Raw genomic sequence first — 27247 nt, forward strand, 5'->3', positions numbered from 1 at the left:
GTCTCAAGAGTCATTCCCTAATATACTGATTTTTTATGTAAATAAAGGGAAAGGATGAGAAAATATAGTCAGAGCTATAAGAAGGAAATTTTAATATAGTCAGAGCTATAAGAGGGAGATTTTTTTAAAGAATAATCTATAGGTATGGTTGTTATATTATTTACATTATTATTTACAGTTAAAAATAGAAGTTAATAAATAATGAGAAAAGATGAATTAAAACTAAGTAAAAGAAGCTACTACAATTTAAGTGTTTATATGTGTAAATCAAATGCGTAAGTCGGCTAACTCATAATGATTATATAAAAACATATCCAGTACAATGAAAACAAAGATGATGATAATAGCTGCCTTTAAAAAAAAGCTAAGCTATGTAAATAAAGGGAAAGGATGAGAAAAGAGAAAGAAAAAGCTACATCAACTTAACTGAAAAAGGATTAGATGAGAGTGGAAATGAGGATAAAAATGTGGGTATGGTTTGCAAGTAGTATTGCTGGGAATACAACCATATGAACAAACAAATTGAGCCACACTGAAGTGTGAAGGCAAACGTCTTTCTCTTAGCTGTGCTCCTTTCCACAAAGCAGGGTCAAGCTGACTTCAGATCAATCTGAATTCAGTACTCCTTAGTTCCACTGAGAAAATATGTGATTGGGCTTCTGGAGGAAGAAATGGTGGACTGAAGACAGCTCCATGAAAAGCGGAGCTGACAACTGCAGCAGAGAATGAAGAGCCAATGGTAGACAGGCTTTTCAAACTTCTCCAGACAAAGAAGGGATCGGAGATCGCCCACAAGTGCTCCAGACAGTTGCTTCTCATGAAATAACTGCAAACAACAACAACAGTTTGAAGTGGATTTTAAACATGGGGGACAAGGGAATAGCCATCAGTCAGAAAGCACCGGGTGAGTCTGTCTTCAAACCTTAATGAAAGAAAATTTTAATTACAAGCTTAAGAACAAAACAAAAAAAAAAACAATAAGCGGGAAAAAGCTAATTAAGACTTTGATTCTAGTTATAAATGGATTAAGGGTCCAGTTAAATTTGAAAAAAGGCTTTGAAATTATTTTTATATATATATCACATTTTCATGCCACATAAATTTGGAGCAGATGCATGCTTTCCTCTCCATCCACATGAAAAATGTTCATAATTCTGACTTTGAGGCCACGGATTATCTCACTGAATTTACAAGTTAGTACTTTTTCATCCTCTTCACATTCACTGTCTCCTGACATTTCTGTGTGGGAAAAATAAAGCTTTTACCTTCTGAACAGAACCAAATAAAGACTTTTATTTGGAGAAAATGGTCAAAAATGTGTTGGGTAGTTTTATCTATTTTTAAAGCTTCAGCAGCTTTTTCTTACTGAAGTGATACTGGTCATTTTATCAGGAAATTACTGTGGTAAACTTAGAGAAAAATGATTCCCAGTGTTCTTTCATGTTTCAGTTTTTCATTGTATAACAGCTGTCTGATTCTAAATAGAGGAAAGGGGTATATATTGTAGATTTTTCATTTCAATCAAGCTTATTATTATCAAATCCATAGCTTATTATGGACATAGTTACAATTTCTAAACAAATTTAGTATCTACAGATGTTGCAGAGCTTTGTTTGGTCCTGAAATGTAGACTTATTTTTTTCTAAATATTCCGAGATGGAATTATTCCAAAAAACTGAGGACATTGGATGTTTGGATGAATCAATATTGTTTTTCTTATTGGGAGGGGCTACGTATTGACCGTATACAACTCATTTACATCCCAAAATTGTGTTGCTGAAATTCAGTGATAAAACTACTGATTTGGGGCTATGCAATTTTGGTTTGACTTGTGTTGTTGCGAAAGAAGGACAGGGAAGCTGGAGGCTTCTGGAACACATATCCAACTTTAATTCACTCTCATATAGCCCATGATCTGAATGTTGATAAACAATTCCAGAGACTTTTTCAAGGTGGGAATAGAAGCAAGTTGACCTCTGACCTATCCCAGGCTCATCTATACCCAGTGATGTCAAGTGTGATCAGGGAAGTGAGTTCCTGCCCCCCAATCCTGGGAAAGTTGCCTTTCTCTGCCCTAGATATTTAACAAATGACACAATGGCTGGTATTTAGTTTTTCTCTGAAATATGTTTCTGACCTGATAAAGCAAACAAATATATACAAATCTGCAATTGCTAGGAAAGGATATTGTGTTATTGTGGGTGGAGTGAAGGGAGCTCTGTTAAATAGTAATGCCTGAGACAACTTAATATTAAAAAACCAAAATAATAATCATTACTACACTAAAAAGTATACATATAACTACATATTTACTACATATTTTTACACAGGCAAAAAGAATAAATAAATATCGAAGGTGTTTATCTGACCTGTCTCTCATTTTGTTATTAGCAGATAACAGAAGCCACCTTTTACAAAGTTTACAAAGCCACAGTTTACAAAGTCAGGTTGGTAAAATAGTTGTAACATTTTGAATGGCATGTCTATTTTAATTTCTGCCATTCTAGAACATGTCCCTAAAACCACACAAATATTTTTCAGACTATGAGACGCTCCGAAGTATAAGACGCACCTAGTTTTTGGGGAGGAAAACAAGTGGGGAAAAATCTGCCTTTGCCTCCCAGCAATTTATCTCCTTGCAGCAAACAGCTACGTATTGACCACAGCCTGATTTAGCACAAGCAGCTGATTGGTGGTTGGATCGGCCTCCTGCAATACCGCCTATCAGCTGTTCCAGGCTGTGGGGATCACCACTGCCTGCCGCCACCCATTGCTATCACCACTTCCGTGCACCCCATTTTTGGCCTCCGCGCATCCTGTTTTTGGCCTCTGTGTGCCCCGTTTTCAGCCTCCACGTATCCCATATGTTTTGAGCATATAGTGCTGCTTCTTTAGATTTCAGACCAATGAAATTGTGATATTCCAAAGGAACTTTTTAAGTTTGTTTAATCTTTTAAGTTTGTTATTGCTGAATTATTGCACTGCTTGATGCTTTGGTTCAAGCTATGTTGAATCCATTTAAATGATTTCATTTCTCATAAGCTAATTTTATTACAGTAAAATGGTTTGCATTATGCACTGCTTGCTTCACTGTAGCAGAGTATTTTTTGAAACTCAACAATAGCCAGATAAATGATAGTATGGAGATTTAAATAAACATACATTCATGTTATGTTGCTTGGCCAGAATGATTTATAGTCATTTTCTACTTTGTGTTCTGAGCTCTGGACATAAAAGACCAGGGCCTTCTGCTGTTTATCCAAGCCAAATCCCCTGTTTGTTCTGCCTAAGCGGTTTTTGATTCTGTAATATATTGCAGGGTTTAGTTTCAGGGTTTATTCCCTCCAGGAATGGAGGAATTAGATACATTAACTGACAAAGATAAGGCATGAATGTTGTAGCCTAATAGCCATTACAATAGTTATTATGATAGCAAAAATGGAATTTATTTTTCAGATTTTAGATTTCTGTACTGCCCTTCTCCTTTCGGAATGTAAAAAAATCAGTTCAAATTGTTTCCTTAAAATTTATTGATGAGAATGAATGAATATGGAATACAGAATCCTTTTTAATCTCACCTTATCAAATACTCTAAGAAGCTGTAAAGGAAAAAAAAGGTCACAACACTTTTTGAGACTACATGAAACAGTGATGGGTAGTAGCTCCTTTATTCCAAATCTTTGCAGTCTGTTCTGTAATGGAACAGTTTAATAAATTGTTACATTATCAGTTCAAAGTTTACCTTGCAGTTTATCATTAAGATTTGTGACATTGGCACAGATTATAGACAAGGACATCTTGGTAAGGGACAATAACTTGAATTTTCACCGTTTCTGGTCTTTAAAAAAATAAGTGTATATCTTTCATTGTTTGAAATCAGACTTACAAGTATTGCCTTGTCAAAAGTGATGGCAAGCAGGTGAATAGCATTTCTACTACTTATGAATGGCAGGAAGGTAATATTAAGGTAAAGGTAAAGGTTCTTCTTGCACATATGTGCTAGTCGTTCCTGACTCTAGGGGGCGGTGCTCATCTCCGTTTCAAAGCCGAAGAGCCAGCGCTATCCAAAGATGACTCCGTGGTCATGTGGCCGGCATGACTAAACACCAAAGGCGCACGGAACGCTGTTACCTTCCCACCAAAGGTGGTCCCTATTGTTCTACTTGCATTTTTTACGTGCTTTCCAACTGCTAAGTTGGCAGAAGCTGGGACAAGTAACAGGAGCTCACCCTGTTATGCAGCACTAGGGATTCAAACTGCTGAACTGCCTACCTTTCAATCGACAAGCTCAGCGTCTTAGTCACTGAGCCACCGTGTCCCTTTTAAGGTAATATTACACAACATCAAATCTGGATACCTCTCAATTGTACTGATGAAAATGCAATCACCAGATTGGTCCCTGGGACACAGTTTTCAGCAGGATTAGCTCAAGACACTGGCCTAAGGAGAAGAAAAAGACAGAGAAGTCTCCTATTTTGATACTCAGACTTTGGTTTGGATAGCAACTGAAACTCATTTCAGCATTGGCTTGCACTGCTTTTCACCATTACATTCAAGATAGCCATCTTTTTCAGGCTTTGTTATATATTAGGCATGTCAATTGCACTGATTTGCAAACCAAATTTAGGTATCAATAATCTTTTATAATGCCATAAATAGATGAGGATCCAAAATATAGTTCTCTCTTATGCAGTTGCTGCTGGATTAAAATCTCATTAACTATCTTCTTGTATTTTTTTTTACCAAAAATGTTGCTGTTAGGAAAATGACTCAATGACTTCTTAAAGGTGGCATCCCATTTTTGGAAGTTTCCATGTAAAGCAATGAAAATATTTATGTTTCACCTATATTTTAATAGTTTAAATGAAAATTAATATGAAACTAAAAACAAAAATACTCCGTTGACAGTTTCATTGGATAAATCATGGAGGTGGACTTTTTTTTGAGTAATATGTAGGACTAAATTGTAGTCAGTGTTTATTTGATAAAAGTTATGCTGTCCTTAAAGTCTATGCTGAAAGCCTCTGTCCATTTGTTCAGTGCTTGATTTGCACAGACCATGTAGATAACATTTGTCTCTGTACTAATGCTTTTAGAGTTACAATTGGAACACAGATAAGGTCACACACCAAGCCTGAACATGAGGTTCAGCTTCCCTTCCAATCCTGTTTTGATCCAGAAATCTCTCCTCACACAAACACTTGCTGCCCTTTATTAAATCTTAGCCTGGTTCGCTCCTACCAAGTATGGTAAATTCTTGACATTTTTTTTTCTTTTTTTACCAAGTGCAGCACGATTGTAAATACTACTTAGTTGAGAAACCACATTTTCAAAGAGGAAGCGAAAAATAACTGAGCAATGTGTGTGCTGGAGAAGGCAGGAATAGCACACACGTAGCTATCAGTAGACTTAAGAATGGTGTCTGGAAAGCTTCAGAGGATGCTAATCTCAATTCAGGTTTTACTTTTAAGGAATAGCAATAAAACGGCTGGTGAGATAGGAGAACTGTTTACATCCATTTTGTGCACATCACTAATGTTCCTTCCTTTAAACATCCAGCTACGTAATTTCATTGAAATTCATGGGGAGAAGAAAAACCTCACATTCTGAGCAAGGTGTCTTACTTTGTTGTTGGGAAGAAATAATTCTGTTACACCTCAACAGTCTCCATGTCTAGCTAGATGTTTAGAAGAGGATTTATTAGTAGTTCTGATGTTATTGAGGGTGGTCTGTTTCTTGCTGGATTGTTTTTTTGTTTTCTTCTCAAGGGAAAACAGGCTTTCCAAGTATAGCACTTGGTAAAATACTTTCAGCCAAACTGGAGTGTAAAATCTGCAACTGGTAGCATTGTGGGCTACCACTAGCTCTACCAAATATATGTCTTCAATATATTTATTTAGCTGGCCTAACAAAACAATTGCAGATGAAGCCTCCATTAAGCTTAACAACAATTAACTATGCACTCCAAAAAAAAAAAAAAACCCAACAACCTTGTGTTGCTAATGCTGTAACTAACTCTTAGATAAAGATGAGCCAAAAGAAAAGCTTCAACCCTGAAGATTAGGAAGGTTCAAATGGGTTAAAGCAGTCCTTAAATTAACACTGGCTGTTTCTACAGTGACCTTAATTTATATCATATCTTAGATAATGCCAGCACTTAAGAAGTTTTGTTTCCTCCAAAGCACTATTTGTATAGGAAGATTTCAGATTTCTTGCCTTCCTTCTTCCAGTCTTATTTTCAATGAATTTCTGCCATCTTTCCCTCCCTCCATCAGACATCTTTCTATGACCAAATATCTGAGTTTGCTAAATTGTATCAGGTAAAGAGCCAGGATCAAGCACCCAATTAAAAAAATCTCCCTAAGTCCTATTATTGCATTAAATTAGGGTGTTTAAAAATACCATGATGAATGCAACCCTGAATTTATGAAACACTGTAATGAACTGTGGGAGCTTTGATATCATCTCAAAGAACAAGGACATGTTTATTTGAAAGTAATGACTTTAGTGATTTAAGTGAAGGTCCAAGAAATCTAAAGAAGGAAGAGGTATGGATAATTATCCCAATAGAGCAGGATAATGCCAGCAGGAAATTGAAAATGGTGCCTGGTGACTCACGTTTTTCTTCCATCCTTACATTTGCAATGTTTTCTGGTACGTGACCAAGATCAGCAATTATATACTGGTGAAATTTTACACAGTGCATCCAGTACAATTCAAATGACAAACAACATACACTCCCTCAAGTTAATCGCTTAAGAAGTATTTGTGATAGGCACTGAAATGTTTGGCTAGAAAGAGGACAGCTCATCACAGGCAGCTTTGTTTCTAATGTATACAAATGCTGGAATGCCTTTGGTTTCATCATGAAAGCCAGCGAGCATGCATTGGTTGCAACCTAAATAAATGTACTATTTTGTCCCAGAGCGTGGATAAATTCATCTTGCTTTAGATATCTCAGAAAAACACTCCAGGAAAAAAATTGTTTTTTACGATCTGAAAAGTATGTGTGTGAGAGAAAGAACTTCATATTCTGAAGATTCCCAGGAAGAAAGTTATTATGGATTAGGTCAGAAGAGTAAATCAGGAATTAGATGGCTTTTTTCCCCTCTGAAGATAGAGGTTCGTAAGATTTACATTAGATCCTTTATTTCAGTTTCTCACTTCTGCCATTAACAATAATGAGAGGTATAGATTTCATAATATGTATTACAGCAAGTTCTGATTGTATCTGGAATTCACTGTCTTGGATAAATGGAGTGGGCCCAATTCATACAAGTGGTGACCAGTGTGACCAATCATTTTTTGACAACTGCCATATATACTGGTAACCTACAAATGGATTTCCCATGGTGTGTAAGTATTTTACTGCTGTCAAAACCTATGGGAAAAAAGTTTTCAATTTTTCTGATACGTCATGGGAAGCCATTTTACAGAATCTTCTGTCTGTCCCACATCTGTACGGATGTATCTTCCCCTGTGGGTTGCTTTGTGAATTATTAGGATCTACAACAGGCCAAGGAAAAATGTTTTAACTGTATGGGCAACAGCATACTTCCACTGGATACCAATGTTGTAACCAACTAGATTCAGAACGAAGGATATGATTTATTCCACTTTTGCCATTGAATATTTTTTTTTTATTTAATTTGATTTATATGCCGCCCTTCTCCGGAGACTCAGGGCGGCTTACAACGCGTTACGCAATAGCCTTCATTCTTTTGTATATTTTATACAAAGTCAGCTTATTGCCCCCACAAACTGGGTCCTCATTTCACCTACCTTAGAAAGGATGGAAGGCTGAGTCAACCTTGAGCCTTGGAGAGATTCGAACCAGCAGAAATTGCAGGCAGCTGTGTTAATAACAGGGTGCACTAAACCCCTGTACTATCAAGGCTCTTCTTATCCACTACTCAATGCCACTTACATGGATACTTAATTTTTTTAAAAAAAGATTGTTGGGCTACAATTACGATTGTTAACTACTATCAATCTCCCAGATTACAGATTATAGTAGAGGCATCTACTATAGCACAGTCCTATATGTACACACACACCATCCAAATAGCCCTGTAACACAATTGTGCTTACTTGTCAAGAAACAATTAACGTTTCTCTAAAGCAAATTATCCTCCTAAATTAGGGTAGAAAGTGGCAATTGAAGAGTTTGGTATTACTTCCACTTCTTTTCACTTGTCACAGGAGCAGCAATTATTTACACTAAACAGGACACTAAAGGTGTTCTGTTAGATGTTCATAGCCTTTTGACTGACATGAGTAGAGTCTTTGCATATTGCCTCAGACTCTTTGTTCAGATGAACAAGAATACCTTATGCCACGAGGCTTGAAATTTTAGGATTAGACAACTTAGAACTACACCGCCTTTGGTCTGACCTAAGCATAGTTGTTCTGTCCCCGTCTCACACACGCACACAAACAGACAGCCGGAGGTTAAATAAACTGGCAGACAATCAATTCTTCTGATAAGAGGCTTGGCATCAACCCAGTAGCTGCTTGCCAAGAACTTTACTCATAAACAAGATACACACAATTCAAGAATTGTCCAGTCCGTAATTAAATCCAAGGCAGATAATGCTGTTTCCAAAGATGCAATGTGACTCGATAGTAGTTAGTTTTGTCCATCATAGAGTCTGAATGGCCACCTCACCCCCTTTTATACCCTGTGGGGTGTGGTCCAGTGACTCAGCTTAATCTCTGGCACGCCTCTTCTTCTGTTACGCACGCTTATCTCTGCGATGCTGCCGAGGATCCAGCCAAGACTCATCTCCCTCATTACTGTCCACCTGTGGCTGCGTGGACGTGCTTGGCCCCGGCCCTATCTCTTGACCTTTGCGGACACTGAAGGCATTGCCAGAGAGAAGGGTCCTGGAGAGGGAGGCCTTGCCAACTCCTCTCCTTCACTCTCGGAGTCCTCTCCTGCTTATGACACAGGCTCAGGTAACAGAGCCACAACAATAGTACACAAAATTATCTGCTACAACATCCTACCTGTCAATGCCTATTTCAGTTTCAACTGCAACAATACACAAGCACACAATAGATACAAACTTAAGGTAAACCGCTCCAAACTCAATTGTAGAAAATATGACTTCAGCAACAGAGTGGTCAATGCCTAGAATGCACTACCTGACTCTGTGGTTACTTCTCCAAACCCCCATAACTTTAACCTTAGACTGTCTACTGTTGACCTCACCCCATTCCTAAGAGATCTGTAAGGGGCGTGCATAAGCGCCCAGTGGTAAAATCCTAATTTTTTTACTACTGGTTCTGTAGGCATGGCTTGGTTGGCGTGGTGTGGCTTGGTGGACATAGCTTGGTGGGCATGGCAGGGGACGGATACTGCAAAATCTCCATTCCCTCCCCACTCCAAGGAAGAATACTGCAGAATCCCAATCCCTCCCCACTCTGGGGCCAGCTAGAGAGGTATTTGCCGGTTCTCTGAACTACTCAAAATTTCCGCTACCGGTTCTCCAGAACCTGTCAGAACCTGCTGGATTTCACCCCTGCTACCGTCCCTGTCCTACTGTTCCCATTTATTCGTATCCTTATCCTGTATTCATAATCATGTTTATACTTATATCTGTTATCTTATACGTGTTTGACAAATAAAATAAATCAAACCAATAAAAAAATAAACAAATAAAATAAACAAATAAATAAAAATAAATTTACAAGGAAGAAAAAAACCTTATAACTAAGAGCAAGAACTGTATTAGATTTCAGTTTAATATCCAATTAGATGTTCCAGAACTTCCATAGCAACTTTTTTTAGTAAAAAGGATTTGTTGTGTGTGGGAAGGGGAGCCAAATGCTATAATGAAAACTCAGCTGTGCAACAAAAATTCTCCCTTTCTTCCAAGCCCTTCCTCCTTTACAAAAACTTTTAGCCTCCTTTAAATGCATTAATGCAAGCACTCATGTTTGGCTGCGAGTTCAGTAATGCCAGAGTTACTAGAAGGGCATTTACTGTATATTATATTCTGTCTTCTGTATCTTTCATAAGGGAGTTATTATGTGTCACTTGGAAATACTGGATAACACTCTTTATTAGCCTCATGATACTGAAGCCCATCAATACCTGTCTAAACCTGATGAGATCATGCTATGATTGTTAATCAGACTGAAAGGAAAAAAAAGTGAGAGGATGAAAAATACTTTTAAGGGAAAAATCAATTAAAAACTGTAGGATACAGGTAAATATACTGAATTTCCTGCATAAAGTAAAAAACAACTGATTGGCTTTATGGTTAAAATGAAGCAGAGTTTTAGCATTGAAACTACTGCATTAATTCAGTGCTGGTGGCAGAACATGTGATTTCGCAACAGTGTTTTATTTCCATTTTTATAAAATACTGTTGAGTCAGGGAAATATTTCTATTTGAGCAGTGGCATTAAAATATAGTTGTGCTCTGGTTATTCCTGACTTTAATTTACTGGATACTTGCAAAATTTTGTGATATAAACATTCCTATGTAAATGTTCCCCACTTTTCATCTCTGGGCAATTTCTTTCTGTTCTCTGGATCTGCTGCACCAGTTTTCATCTCCGTGCAAATTCAAGAGAAGGTATATACCTTTAAACTTTACTTTTCTGGAAGAGACCAAAGCTCAGTTCACAGAGCATGTACTGGGCACACCAGAGGTCACCTAAGTTCAGGGGTGAAATTCAGCAGGTTTTGACAGGTTCTGCAGAAACGGTAGAGAAAATTTTGAGTAGTTCGGAGAACTAGCAAATACCACCTCTGGCTGGCCCCAGATTGGGGTGGAAATGGAGATTTTGCAATATCCTTCCCCTGCCACGCCTACCAAGCCACACCATGCCCACCAAGCCACGCCCACAGAACTGGTAGTAAAAAAAAATTAATTTCACCACTGGCACATGCGCATGCTCGCTTAGCTCGCGCGCCTTCTGCGCATATGCTTTGCACGTGCGTGCACTTGCACGCGGCTAAAAAACACAGCAAAATAGGATAGCATAGCGCCGGGGTAGGTGGGTTGGCCCACCCGCAGGTCACAACTACTGGTTCTCCCGAACCAGTATGAACTGGCTGAATCCCACCCCTGTCCCAAATACAGTACAGTTGTACACACCACACCCACCAAGCCACACCCACAGAACCAGTAGTAAAAAAATTTGAATTCCACCACTGCCTGAGTTCTACAGTCAATTAAAAGGCTCAAATGCAGGAAGAAACACTTTGGCAGGAGGATCTGTTCTATATAGAGATGAACTGTAGGGGTTGCAGTATGTGCCTTTCCTTCCCATATTCAAACTTCGGCTAATACCCGAACTTCTACATCCATTCCCACCATAGCAGCCCTTCTATGAACAAGCATTTTTTATGATAACCATTTGGAAACAGTATTACAATATTATCGTCAAATTAATCTACTGACTGTTCTCGTAATCAGAATCCTCTAGGCAGGGGTTAAATCAATCAATAAATCAGAATTCAACTTTAAGTTGATAAACATATAAATATAGTATTAAAAATGAATGGCATTTATTTAATGTAAATAAAACGAATACAACTGGATTTCATAGCAGAATCAGATCTTAGTGTCTTCTAAATATCAGAATCTTCGGATCTTTATACATTTGCAGAAATATAAAAAATTCCCCAATATCAGCTTGTACAGTAAGCACCCAGGAACGTCTCCAAAGCAGATCTTCCATTACTGAAAAGTCCCATTCCTTCTCAACAACTTTTCCCGCCTTTAGCAATTCAGTTAATAGTAGTGGGAAATAAGCAAATTCCAGTGGGATGAAGCCACACCGATTCCTACCTTGATCATTTGGTTTTCCTTTGCTATTCACACTTATCCAGCCACCCAAGTTAAAAATCATTACAACTCCTACAGCAGGGAAATCTTACATTTTCAAAAAAAGGATAGAAGTCAAAGCCTATTGCAAGGAAATAATTAATAACAGAAAATAATTTCCCAGAGAAATGTATTCAACTGTCTACAAGATTGTCCAACTATATTCCAGATTAATGAATATGCTTTCTCAACAGCCATGATGGCGCAGTGGTTAGAATGCAGTATTGCAGACTAACTCACTGCTCACTACTAGGAATTCGAGCGTTCCATCCTCTTGAGGTCGGTAAACTGAGGACCCAGTTTGTTAGGAAAAATATGCTGACTCTATAAACCACTTAGAGAGGGCTGTAAAATAATATGAAGCAGTATTTAAGTACTAGTGCTATTGTTATTGCTATTATTAGTACTTTGGAATTTAAATTTATTGTGAACTCTATTTCAAGAGTATTGTTTCACTTAGGTGGTTTAGCTTTATATCAACTGATATGATTTTAAGGGTCTACAGCAGGGGTGAAATGCTCCCGGTTCGGACCGGATTGCCCAATCCGGTAGCGATGGCGGCGGGTGATTCGGACAACCAGTAGCAAAAATCCCTGCGCCCCCCCCCCCCCATGCCCAGCTGAGCTGCATAATCGTCAGAGGTTTTTTTTTTTTTCTTTTAAAAGCATTTTTTCTACAATCTCTTCCGACAAAAAAATGCTTTAAAAAGTTTTTTAAAAAAGCCTCTGATGATTGCGCAGCTCAGCTGGGATCATCAGAGGCTTTTCAAAGCATTTTTTTCTCCAACCTCTTTACCGAAGAGGTGGTAAAAAAAATGCTTTGAAAAGTCTCTGACGATCCCAGCTGAGTTGCCTGATTGGCAGAGAGGTATTTTTTTAAAAAATACCTCTCTGCCGATCAGGCAACTCAGCTGGGATCGTTAGAGAGGTATTTTTTAAAAAGCCCCTCTGACGATCCCAGTTGAGTTGCTGATCGCCAGAGGCTTTTCAAAGCATTAGAAAAAATGCTTTGAAAAGTTAAAAAAAAAAAGTTGGCTACACCCACCCAATCACATTAACCCCCCCCACCAAGCCACGCCCACAGAACCGGTAGTAACAAATTTTACATTTCACCCCTGGTCTACAGTATGGAATTTAAGAACAAGACATAGGAAGCTTTATCACTTGCAACAGTAATATCTAAATGGCTATCTGCTCAATTTGTTCTGTGTCAGAAAACAGATAGGTAAAAGGCAACATAATCATGTCTGGGACTTGGGGAATGATGACTTTGAAAAATGACTCAAAGGGTCTCACTTTTATGTTGGAAGTTACTATGCTGATTGAAAAGCTCTACACATTCATTGGGATCTGGCAAAATACTTTCAGATTAAGGTTCCCTGCTTATAACTATTAAGATATATTGGCTGGCATACCTGTTATTAATAGAATAGTTTAATTGTCAGACTGTACACATTCATGAAAAGTTTTGTAAAACAAGGGAGGTGATTGAGATCAAATTCAATGCTAGGCATATCATCCTCAAAGTCCTACTGCATTAATAGCACTAGCACTAGCAATACCACTTAGACTTACATACCGCTTTGCAGCCCCTCTAAGCAGTTTACAGAGTCAGCATATTGCCCCCAACAATCTGGGTCCTCATTATGCCAATCTCAGTAGATGGAAGGCTGAGTCAACGTTGAGCTGGTGAGACTCGAACTGCCGAACTGCTGGCAGTCAGCAGGTAGAAGAATTAGCCTGCAATACTGCATTCTAACTACTGCGCCACTGCAGCTCTTTAAATGCCATTAAATGGTACTCTTTCCCAAGTCATAGTTCCATCCATGCAGAATTCCAAACTCAGTGGAATTCTGAGCAAATGTATCCCCTACTGGCAATGGCACCAGCAGGAGACAGACAAAATATCAGAGGGTACTTATTCCTGCAAGTAGAAACCCTAAGGCCATCTAGCTCACTAAAATTGGACAGATGCTTCCCTCCTTTGCCTATCCTCACCTTGTGAAGCGCTTCTGCCTATCAGAGCAGTGGGCAAAACAAAGCACTGGCTCAAACCAAGAGTGCAAGGGATGGTTCTGGGCCTTATCTCCACAGGTCCCACAATGCAGAAGAACTTTAAGCAGGCTAGTGTGGTACAGATTCAAACTTCCCATCTCCTTATAACCTGCCCTCCAAAAGCCAATAGATGTATTATATAGTATTATGTATTAAAGTGGCATACTTATATTGGGCCAGTAATCTCTCTTCTTTTCAAAATAGGTACACCCAATTCCTGCTTACACCAATAAGTCTTAGAGGAACCTTTGCTATAGGCAACATAGAACTGCTAACATAAGTATGTGTTGCCACCAAAATAACTTGTTCTGCAAATCATTAGTCTTGCCTTGACTGGATTGTCTTAATCAGTCTGACTTAACTGTGAAAAGGTCTATTTCACTATTTCTCTTTTCTTAAATAGTTTAACCACAAAGTTTTAGATGTAGACCAGTGGTGGGTTGCCCCCAGTTTGGACCGGTTTGCAAGAACCTGTAGTAAAACTGGCAGGAGGCTCCACCCACTGACCTGGATATCATCATAGGAGATCTGCACATGAGCAGATGAGCGATGTGAACCAGTAGTAAAGGTAAGTAGAACCTATCCCTAACGTAGATCTTTCATGGGGCCGGCTATATAATTTTATGTGGAACTTGTCAAGAGTGCCTTTTTTTTTCAGTATCCAACAATATGAGATGCTTTATCACAACTAGAGGGTTCTTTTGGTTTCTGCTGTGTTAAAAAATACATTTGGTGAGCCCACATCTTCTGGGATGCTCACATTTTCCAAAGCATTCCTCAAGCCTTGAACAACTTAAGTAAACTAAAATGGAAGAAATGAAAGCTGAAGCTTTGACTTTAAAGAAAAATAATCAAGATTGACAGTTCAATCACAGTTTTGTTGAAAACTATGTGCTAAGTTAAATGTAGCTAGTATTAATTATAGAACACTGAAATAATCTATGTATATATTCTGACAAATGCTGTAGTCTTTAATTATGTTGGCTATCTACCTGGGAATACTATTTTTTATGGCCGTCATCCTTCAACCCCAAATATGCAAAGCACACTTCCTTGAAGAAAAGCATTTCAGAATCTCAGATTAGGCTAAATCTACATTCCTTTGGGTATCCATAATTCTTCGTGTTGGAAATATTAATGGATAATCTGGAAACTAAACTTTTTGCCAATTTATTCCTTCCATTTGCTCACCTCACAATGTGAAGTTCACACTGCAGAAAATCTAAGGGGACAGCTAGCAATTCATGCATGTTAAGTCAAGATGACATCAGACTAATATATTCATAATATGCAACACCAGGCAGGAAAGCAGCATCTAAAATAAATTAGATTGATAGGCTGCTTTGGGGCTCTTTTAGAGAGCAAGTGTCCATGGCTCCTTTAACCTTTAAAGCAATTTAAGCTCTAAATGAACGACAGGTAGAAATACGAGACATATTTCTGTTTATTAATTGCCTTTACAGATTCCATTCTTGCAGTTTACTAGGTCAGTATTCACAGATGAGGGGGGCAAAGTCACTAGCATTTGAAACAGTGGCGGGTTGCTCCTGATTCGGTTCGGTCCTTGCGAACCGGTAGTAATGACGGCGGGAGGCTCTGCCCATCCACCCCGACGTCATCACTGATGATCTGCACATGCGCTTCCATTGCGAACTGGTAGTAAAAGTAAGTGGGACCCACCCCTGGTTTGAAAGCTATCTGTAAGCATTCTGCTTAAAACTAATGGGACAATTGTTTTCACCCTTGATTTTATTTTCTCAGTGTCTTCTGCACAACTTCCATTCTCAGTCAATGTTTTCTTTGTTTTTATATCTCTTTTCCTTTGGCAGCTTAAGGCAGCCTCATTTTATCTTTGCAATATAGTCCTATGCTTTTGACTGAACTGAGATAGACAGATCTCACTAAGCTAAAAGAAATTGGTTTGTTTATGTGGATCTAGTCAGTCTGGTTTGTCAACTGTAGTTTATAGCTTCATGTGATGTGTGAAAAACCTTGATGAAATGAGCAGACACTATATCATCCAGTGAACCTCATAGTCAAGTGGGGACTTGAAACTCAGTGTGTCCACTCTATACAATACTTCAACTACTGCACCACACTAGGTATAATTGCAATAGTTGCATCAGTTATTGGAAATTTGGTCCATAACAATGCAACATCAATGTGAAAATTAAAATGATTGGATTTAGCAAAGTGCAAAGCTCCTCACACCAAGGATCCATCCTAGCTATCTAAAAAGAGTCCTGACGAATCAGATCTAAAGATCTGCCAGTTTTATTGAGAATTTCCTGTCAGAGTTGCTACCTACAAGCCTGCAGTGTATGCTAAAGGACAATGGGTCTTATTAGATTCATTATTCACCATAGTCTTCCCCATCTCTGCTGCCCTATAGCCAAGAGTGTTTCTTGTATTATTCTTGTAGATGTACACAATTAATGGATTGATTAAGTCATTCCTGTTTATACTGTATAATGCTGTTTTAAGTATGCAGTCTTTGAATCCCCTCACATGGACTGTATTCAGCCCTGCTGCCTGTTTTAATTGTGAAAAGTAGCACTTGGATTCTCCTTAAATGGCTGCTGATGGGTGTATCTCAAGTAAAGCTGCACAGCACTTCCGATTCAGAGGCTGAAATGTTCTTTAGAACAGGTGAGGATGTTCAAATAGCATTGATCTGCAACTTTTTAAAGCAGCTGCAATTCTTCTTGCAGTTGTATAGTGTTGGAAGCAATATCCTTCTGGGTTCAGTTCCAAGTGGGGAAAAAGACACTGGATTCATGGAAGTTGCTTGGAAAGAAGGTTTATTGATGAACAGTATCACATGGCTTGAGTTCCTGAGCAGAAAAAAGGGCTGAGATGCTGAGAGTGCCTCGGTTTTATGCCCTCTGTTGGACTTTGAATTTGAGGTTGTATTCTGATTGGTTCTCAGACTCCCATGGGGCAATGCAAGGACAACTCTGTAGTCTGTCTGTGTACTAAGTTTGTTTGAGCCTTGCTGGGTGATGCAATCTCCCCAGGTGCCATGTGGGGAATTCTGTTGCTAGATGGGTAGAGGGCTAATCCTATCTTTGTTGGATCTTGGATGAGGACAATTCCTACTATGGCTCTGCCTGCAGGAGGTAGAACTTTGTTATGTAGAATAGACTGGTCAAGGCCTTAATGGCCCATTGACAAAGGTGGGGAGGGCTGAGTTTCTGCCTCCCTTTTAGGGGAAATATTCTTCCCTTTTAATATTTCCCAAAATATCTCATTTTCCTAGGAGAGAGGTGGGTGCTAACTTCCTACAATAGCTACAGTACATCTGCAGATATGTTTAGTTTAAGTATTTGGAGAAAATGCTACATGCATGCTCCTTCATGCTCTGAAGCAACTGTTTACCTTCACAAAAGAAACAGTATAAAGCCTTACTTCTAGGCACAAAATGATTGGGACTGAGTGCACAGGACAAGCAATGTTGTTATTTTTTATTTTGGAATAGGCTAGTCATTATGACTTATTGATAATTCTATGCTCCTTAAAAAGTTAGTTGTAAGGCTAAAAACTGAAAGAGAGGGAGTTCTACTCTCATCTTGGAGGGTAGAGCCGAGGATTTTGTTCAGTATCTGTATGACAAAATCACTCAGATTTTCGGGAATCTTCTCGGGAAGATCTGGACTCCGACTGGGTAGTCTCAGGGGGAGGGACTGGGGCAGGTCTTGAGAATGTTATCTGGGATGAGTTTGATCCTGTGACCCCTGAGGACGTGGACAGGATTCTGGGCAGACTGAACGCGACCACTTGTTTATTGGACCCGTGTCCTTCCTGGTTAGTGCTGGCTTCCCGGGAGGTGACGCGAAGCTGGCTCCAGGGGATTATAAATGCTTCATTGGGTGAGGGTGACTTCCCCGCCGCCTTGAAAGAGGCGGTGGTGAGGCCTCTCCTCAAGAAGCCTTCCCTGGACCCGGCAATGTTGGTTAATTATCGTCCGGTCTCCAACCTTAGTTTTGTGGCGAAGGTTGTCGAGAGTGTGGTTGCGCAACAGCTTCCCCAGCACCTGGATGAGACGACGTATCTGGATCCATTCCAGTCGGGTTTCAGACCCGGGTACAGCACAGAAACGGCATTGGTCGCATTGGTTGATGATCTCTGGAGGGCTCGGGACAGGGGGTGCTCCTCTGTCCTGGTCCTGTTAGACCTCTCGGCGGCTTTTGATACCATCGACCATGGTATCATGCTGCACCGATTGGAAGAGTTAGAGGTGGGAGGCACTGTACTATGGTAGTTCTCCTCCTTTCTCTCCGGCCGGTTGCAGTCTGTGTTGGCAGTGGGGCAGAGGTCGACCCCGAGGCCCCTCATATGTGGGGTGCCACAAGGGTCGGTCCTCTCGCCCCTTTTGTTCAACATTTATGTAAAGCCGCTGGGTGAGATCATCCGTGGTTTCGGGGTGAAGTACCACCAGTACGCTGATGACACCCAGCTGTACATCTCCACCCCGGACCACCCCAACAATGCCCTTGAAGTGATGTCTCGGTGTCTGGAGGCCGTGCGGATCTGGATGGGTAGGAACAGGCTCAGGCTCAACCCATCCAAGACCGAGTGGCTGTGGTTTCCGACGTCCCGATATCGTCAGTTGACGCCATCGCTGACTATTGGGGGCGAATCACTGGCCCCCACGGAGAGGGCTCACAACTTGGGCGTCCTCCTGGACTCACGGCTGTCTTTAGAAGAGCACTTGACGGCCATGACCGGGAGGATCTTTCATCAGGTTCGCCTGATTCGCCAGTTGCGTCCCTTTCTGGATCGGAACTCCCTACACACAGTCACTCATGCCCTCGTTACCTCCCGCCTGGACTATTGTAACACTCTCTACATGGGGCTCCCCTTGAGGAGCACCCGGAGGCTCCAACTGGCACAGAGTGCGGCCGCGCAGGTGGTTATGGGAGCAACATGGCGCTCCCATGGTACACCTCTCCTGCGTGAGCTGCACTGGCTCCCAGTGGTCTTCCAGGTGCGCTTCAAGGTTTTGGTTACCACCTTTAGAGCACTCCATGGCTTAGGACCTGGCTACTTACGGGACCGCCTACTACCACAAACAGCCTCCCACCGGCCGGTACGCTCTCATAGAGAGGGGCTCCTCCAGGTGCCGTCAGCCAAACAATGCCGACTGGTGGCCCCTAGGGGGAGGGCCTTCTCTGTGGGGGCACCTACTATCTGGAACGAGCTCCCCCCGGAGATACGGAGGATCCCGGATCTGCGCACTTTCCACCGTGCTTTGAAGACACTCCTATTCCAGCAGGCCGGCCTGGCCTATTTTTTCCCCCTTCTTTTAAATTTTTAAACTCAAATTTTAATTCGTTTTAAATTATTGGGAGTTTTAAATTGTCTCGGGCAACAATTATTTAATTGGGTTTTAATCATGTCTTAACTTTTGTATTTATGTGTTTTATTTCGTGCCTGTTCACCGCCCTGAGTCCTTCGGGAGTAGGGCGGTATACAAATTTAATAAAATGAAAAAAAAATGAAAAAATGAAAGCCAGCTGGGAGACCTTGGGCCAGTCCCTTTCTTTCAGTCCTTGGAAAGAAGTAATGACAAACCACTTCTGAAAACTTGCCAGAAAAAAAACCCTGCAGGCACTTATTCAGGCAGTTGATTGGAGTCAACACTGGCTTGAAGACACTTTTTTTTGGTAAAGTACTACAACCAACTAATGGTTTAATTTGTTTATCCCCATGTCCTTTCCTGCCTGTCTTTTGTGACTTCTATAGTGATGTGAAAAGATCTCTGCCTATACATGAACTTCCTAGGAAGGAAATTCTAATCTTTGTCCTATAAAAATCACCAAGCTGTTTTATGCCTTAGAGAAAGAAGGTCATGCAGATCCTGTAAAAATAAATATACCAGCAGCAACAATTTATTTATTACTTTACTATTTATCACACTTGTATGCCACCTGACTTTCAATGACTCTGGGCTCTCGTAAGAAACAAAAAAATTACAATAAAATCATTAAAAGATAAAAAAAACCCACAACATGGCAAGCACAACAGACAAAAGGGTATGAAGCAAGAGGTCTCCCTCTTCTTCATCAAAGAGTCTAGATAAAGAGCCAAATCTTTAATAAAAGTATCAGCGCAGAAATAGAGGCAAGATGAACAATACTTTCTTGTCATTTTTCATCTGTAAATTACATACAGAGCTTTAGAATTTGAATTGAATTCCGAGTTGGAATTCTACGTCTCAGAGGGAGAAAGTTGCTCTACACATAACTCCTGAGCTCCTTTCCTATTGATATGTAGTTCAGGACCCATAGGCAACCATAAAGGGTGTCAAAAAAGGCAAGAATCATACAACTATGGTTGCCACCTGTACTTTTTTAAAACTCTTCACCCCCTCCCCATGCACACCCATCAGACAGGGGTGCCTTGTCAGAAACATCTGCACCTTTTGAGGTGTGTCTGTTTTGCTGCTGAGTGACTTGCTCAGACTGGTAACTGTTTCTGGTGAATGGTCACTAACAGGGCAAATCCATTATAACTTTCTATTATTCTCTAGAAAACTATCACTTAAGGGTCATCCAACTTCTCCTGCTGCTGCTCTGCATCTGCATCTGCATCTGTGTGTGTGTGAGTGTGTGTGTGGGTGTGGGTGTGGGTGTGTGAGTGAGAGAGTGAGGGAGAGAGAGAGAGAAAGACAGACAGACAGACAGACAGACAGACAGACAGACAGACAGACGCAGAGACAGAGACAGAGACAGAGACAGAGACAGAGACAGAGACAGAGACAGAGACAGACAGAGACAGAGACAGAGACAGAGTGAGGCAGAGGCAGAGGCAGAGACAGAGGCAGAGACAGAGAGATCCACTAGACAGAGGTTTAGAATTGTTGCTCCTTCAGTCATTACTGAATTATAATTCCTAAGAATCCTACCTAACATGATCAATGAAAAGAAATGATGGGAATCATAATTCAGCAGACTCTGGGAGACCATTGGTCTTCTGGATAGCAATAGATACTAAGATAGGATCCTAAGCAGTAGGAAATCAGTGAAATGACTTAAAAATTAGGTAGAGTCCGAATAGCTGAGACCACCCAGAAACAAAATCACATTATATATAGATGGAAAACAAACAAACAATATTTTCCCCCATTGTATTTATATAGTATACAGAGGAATTTACATTGGATGCTCAATATGGTTATGTTCCATAATAAAATAAGTAAAACAGAAAGGCGCTTTCAGGTTAACACTTTCCACTTCTTCTGCACTTTCTTTGCACTGATTATGTTACCTAGTTGGGTAGCAAAACACTGCAAGCACACAATTAAGCTTCAGAGAGCTCCAAGACAGTTCAACCCTGAGGTGCAGATACCATCTTGTATTGTTTGTTTGTTTTTTTGTACTGTACAGCCTAGGCTCCTGTTTACATATTGATGTTACTTGGAAATGAAGAAAACACATTTAGAAGATATTTGCTATCTTCCTTCATATTAATTTGTTCTAAGCCCTTTGGTTTGGTTCTGAATTGATACAAAATTTGTGCTACAATATTGAGGCTACTAACCACCACTTTCTCTCAGCTTAAGACTTTACTTCCTGAATGTAAAGTTGCACTTAAATATCCAGTATTCCCATATGGAGTGTAGAAAGTGAATAGGTAACACATTTTGCCCCACTCTGATTAGTTTTCCTGTGTAAAGGCTGTTCTTACCATTTAACAACTACAGTGCCTTGCAAGAAAGTTGATAAAAGGATGATAAACAAGAAGAGTTACCAGTAAGTAAATTGTTGCACCAGGGCTCCTATTGTTCCCAAAGCCATTTTTGTGGGCACTGGTACATCTTTTAATCACTGTACTTAATTTAGATGTCCTACCATTTTCGTGTAACAATTCCCTGAAAACAGAGCGACCATTACAATAATCTTAAAAGGAGGAAGTAAAGAAAGAATAGTTAGGAGGAATACCATTTTTAACAACTAATGCTTCTCCAATTAAAAATAAACCTCTAACAATAAGGAATCATGTTAAATGTGTGCTCACAAACCTATTCATCCCACTGATAGAAGAGAAAATTTGCAGCTCAAGATTGAACTATGGGGTCCTTGATGCTCTCTGAACTTGGTGTTCTTGCAAAAGTTTAATTACCAAACTAGCTAACATCATCAGTGCTAGAAGGGAGTTAAACCTTTTCAAACATTACTCCACATTTTTTATTTTTTTATTTTTTATTGTTAATGGTGACGATCCACAGTAATACAGATTTTACAAGGTACAGCTTCATCTAGTAGTGGAGATTTTTTTTTTCAACCCAGATGTGGTAGCTGTGACAAAATAATCCCATAAGTCATGTTTCAATTTGTCTCCAAGTTATTTCAATATACATCTTTGGTGTTAAGTATGTAACAGTATATTATTTCAGTGTTTTGTTCTTGTAATTCATTCTCAAGTAAATATTTAAAGTGTAACTTTATTATACTTTATGGGTGAACGATCAAACCTTAGCACATAAAAATTAAAAGGTCTGTAACACAGCCCAGGCCAAGAATGTAATAATAAAGGATTGTTCAGTTTATTTATGTTTTTCAAGAGAAGGGGGGAAAACTGGTAACAAACTCTGTTTATATTCTCTGTCACATCCTGTTTTACCTTTCTCCTGACCCATGCAATACCAATTAATGTCAGTTTAAGGACACACAGTTTCTCTGGGGAAAAATTCCACACCTTAAAAACATGGGGGACTGGGAAGAAGAAAAGATAACTGACATTTCAGCCGCTGTTATCACCACTAGTGCCCAGGGAGTTTAATGTGTGGTCACTGTCAGTCGATCATCCTCACGCACCAGACAAGCAACCATTACTTTGTTGCTCAGCAATTTTACACGCAGGGCATGTTTGTGTTTCTCATTAATTTGTCAGCTTCCATTTTAGAGACATTCTTGTTTAATCAGTGAAAGTCAGAAGGTAAACCAAAATATTTTTGCAGACTCTATCTAATGAGACTATTTAGTTAGCTGTTGACAGCAAATGTCATGAATGACAGGAATAGAAGTAGATGCTAGAGAAGATTTATATCAATTTATACAACCACATGCTGTGTAACCCATTCTAGCTGCATCCTCGGTGAAACTCCAGGCAGAAAATACCACCACTTCTACAGTTCAGTAACTATAGGACTATATCTACTTTGTTCTCAGAAGGTCCCAGACTATGTAAGTGTAGCTGGAAAAATTCTTTCCTGGACTTCTGTTGTGGACTTCTATTATCATACCGCCAGTCAATAAGAGCAACCTTATGTCAGATGTACTAGTAGTCTAACTTGGTATTAAGGTGGCTTTTTATGCTCCCGTATCCTTTTTTGAGCTTCTGATTAAATATTGGATTGATGTTTCCAATACCCAACAATATTTATTTATCTTTGAAATAATTATTAGGTGTTCAAGATTGCCATAGTCCCATTGTGCAATTACAATAAAGATAATGCCACAAGATATGGATACATTGCAGGCAGGGGTGGGATCCTACTGGTTTAACAACCGGTTTGCTAAATGTGCGCAGATTACAGAAAATTGAATTTCCGCGTTGCTGAGAGCAAGGAAAACAGCTGAGGAGTGGCAATCCACTCTGCCGCTCCAATCAGCTGGGTTTTGGAAGCAGAAATATAGGTGAATATAATGCAGGGATGGGCGGGTGGGCCCAGTTCAAAGAATGAGGAAACCGGTTCGCTAATAGCTGAAAGTTGGAGCTAGCGGTTCTCCCGAACCAGTCTGAACCAGTAGAAATCCACCACTGATGGCAGGGAAACATAATAAACTACCTCATATACATCTAAAATTGTAAGTACATCATCATTTCAATGGGATAGAAAGACTGTGGACTAAGCAGGACTGCATTCTCTGCCCCATTGCAGAAGAAGTAGAGGAAGAAAAAAACTGTGCACAAAAAATTGCATATGAATTGAATTTATGTGATAACGGGAGTTTTGTGCTTTTAAGATATTTGACTAAGTGGAAAGTTAAGCATGTAGTGGGTTTTTTTCGGCTAAAGAAAGGAAATGACAAGAACAATAGCCTATATAGTCAGCCAGCATGTAACTGTGCTGTATGTTGGGTCTCATCCATCCAGCACGACAACATAGGGTGACACAGTTATTCTTTTCAACTGGTATGATTGCCACTATATAGCTTTCCACCTTAATTTCGACCTTTTAATCAGCAATTAGGTGCAAGGCCAAAAGAATGAAAATGTTTTTCTCTTTGTGAATAATTGAAACCAAACAAAAAAAGAAAAAATGACAGTATTTTAGTAGTCAATCTGAAGAGGCCTATGATTTCTGAAATATATAACCAGATTATAACCCACAAACTGGATTAAAATAGTATTTGGAGTTTAATAATATCTTGAATATGTAGTGAGGAGAAGAAAAAAGGATTCCAAGGGTCTGCAGTAGGCAGGCCCGTCCAAACTGTCTCAGGAAAATAAGAATTGGGAAAGGTTTGAGCATAGCCAAAATTGCAATCTGCAATCAGAAATCTGGAAGCATTGGATTTTCTTTCTAAATCATGAAATATTTAATAGATGGTTGTGGGCTCAAAAATATTTCCTTTCTCTCAGCTAGACTGCTCTTTCTCGGGGAAGATATAAGGAACAAAACTATTGAGTAAACTTTTCCCTGGCTATTTAACCTTGAACTGGAATTGTATTTGCTTAGAGATGTAGCTGGTGAATTTTCTTAAGTGTTGGTAGTAGATGTGATAAATGCGGAAGGTATAATAGATGTAAAAGGGATTAGGTTACATGTCAGTTATGTATACATTCTCTAATAGGGAACTCTGGAAACTTGCCGTAAGAGCCTGTTATGTAAGTTAACTGAGCTCTGTATATTTTCAGACACATTATTTATCATATGGTGATGGGGAACAAAATCTTATATGTAGGCAATGAGGATCAAAATAAACACTTTGCATTTTCCTGAGCATAAATAAATGGGTGTATGCACACACTAATCTTTCTCAAGGATTACAAATACAATGTCAGGAAGTGATGATTTCTTTAGGCAACTTAATCCTGGTTTAAAGACGTCACTTTGGTACAGCTTCATATTTGTTTGTTTTAATTAACACCCTTGTGACTCCAATCATGATGTAAGTGATAACTAAATAGACTAGTATTTTGAATATAAAAGAAAGCCCTAGATCTTCCCAGTTAGATATTCTGGAGCTGTGTTGGGACTGCAATTCCCATCATGATAGGAAGTGGTAGTCTAAGATGTGAGGGAGATGGGGAAGTGGTAGTTTAACACATCAGGATTGGAGAACTCCCATCTATTCTAGAGTCGTTGGAATTTGGATCTCCAGCTCAGGTCAAGAGCGTCTCCAGCTCAAGCCATCATCTAAATTCAGGAGCATCGGTTCTGATGCAAGATTACACATACAGCTGAGAATCTGCTGAAGTTTTTCCAATCTTGCAGCTCTATTTCAGCAGTAAAGGCCATGAAAAGCAATGTTTTTAAAAGCTTAATGCTGTACTAACTGTCTAATGTAAAACCTTGTTCTTAAAAAAAATTGATATGTCATTTTGTGAGCCTTAGGGTAAAATTTAATTTCAGGGCTCTCTTTTTCCCAGACCACGTACAAAAGAGATTAATGTCTGAAATTTCAACTGTATTTGTTTTACAAATTTGTCCAACTCCCTTGAGAAGAATTGTCTTGTATAATTTGAAGACTAGTAATTCCATTGCAATGACCTCTAGTGTTATAATTATAGAAAGCAAACTTGCACAAAGTCAGGCAAAGTGAACATTAATACTTTTACTTTCTCTCCATCTCTCCCTCTCCCTCTCCCTCTCTCTCTCCCTCTCCCACCTTCTCTCTCTGGGTGGGTGGGTGGGTGAGTGAGATGTACTGCTATTGCTATGTTGAAATGTTTGCCAAAAATGCCATGTATTCTGCAGTTAGAAGCATTAGAGGTATTCTTGAATAGTCACTTCTTTCCTGGAGCTTAATAAGTAGTATTTTATCATACCATTCTTTTTACGACCATATAGCATCATAATAGTCAGTACTTGTGATCTGGCCTTTACCAGTTTCATGGGTATTTTATTAATCATGTTTATATAATATAAGCAAATGAAATAGTGCTGGCATTGGGTACTAGAAAAGGTGAACAAGAATAAGTCTGCACCATAAGTAGCTCACCCTTTTCTCCTTTGCAGATTATAATTTCATCACAGACCAGAAACAAACCCTGTTTCTAAAACATTATTCAACATAAGTTAACATGTTGCTTTAGATACACACTCAAAATTTACCGGATTTCTTTCAGATGAAATAGATGGAAATATCTGCTGTGGTCTTGCAGAAAGTTAATAAATGGTTAAGCCCTCCTCCAACCCCCTTACTTCAACAACTGTATTCTTTCCCAAAGCTCCCTGAGAATAAAGACTCTTGAACTAGGCAATTCTTGATTTTAGGTACCAATATTTCTAAAAGTGTGATAAACAGAAGGACTCATATATTAACATCATTTCTACTATCATACTACTTAAACGTTATACTAAAAGAACAATATTGGTTTTCTGGTCTAAATGGTGTAGAATAAAATATGAGTTCAATGAATATAAAATGGAACACGGAACATCATGGTCTAAAAGTTTTATCAATTTATTTTGAACCCCAGATATGTGGCAATAAAACCTTTAATGTTTCCCTTATTCTAGGTTTCAATCAGTGGTGGGTTGCCCCCGGTTGCAAACCAGTAGTAAAACTGGCAGGAGGCTCTGCCTACCGACCCCAACATCATCAGGAAGCTTCTGCATATGCGCAGAAACACGTGTGCGAGTGAAGCTTGCACGTGTGGTCCCATTGCAAACCGGTAAGAAAGGTAAGTAGAACCCACCCCTGGCTTCAATGAAACAAGGATCTCAAAAAACCTCTAGTACAAGTAGGCCCCCCCTCTGATTGCCTCCATCTCCCCATATTGCCTTGCCCAATATTGCCTTGCCCAATATTCAACTGTGACCTATCTGCCCCCAATTCCTCTCTTCTCTTCCCTTTCTCACTTCAGCCACCACTGCTGCAACCTCCAACTATCAATAGAGCAATATACCACAGCCCCACTTTTGAAGTTTCAGATGCCACAGTAGCATTCTGGTCGCTTGTTATTTCTTAATAATAACCTATACGATGTCCTCATGCTTATTCATATTGCATTGCAGACTTTCTTCTATAGAGTTTAAATACTTGCCTTCTCTTCTCATCCATACTGTGCCAATCACAGCATTAGATATGTTCTTCTGGCCTCTTTAACCAGGTCCAGGACCTCAGCAAGTACCCCAAAATACCAAACTACAAAGCACTGAATATAGGGGGAAAA

The sequence above is a fragment of the Pituophis catenifer genome, unplaced genomic scaffold, assembly GCF_029215685.1.
Source record: "Pituophis catenifer annectens isolate HBS135680 unplaced genomic scaffold, rPitCat1.0.hap2 SCAF_2, whole genome shotgun sequence".
Classification (NCBI taxonomy): Eukaryota; Metazoa; Chordata; class Lepidosauria; order Squamata; family Colubridae; genus Pituophis; species Pituophis catenifer.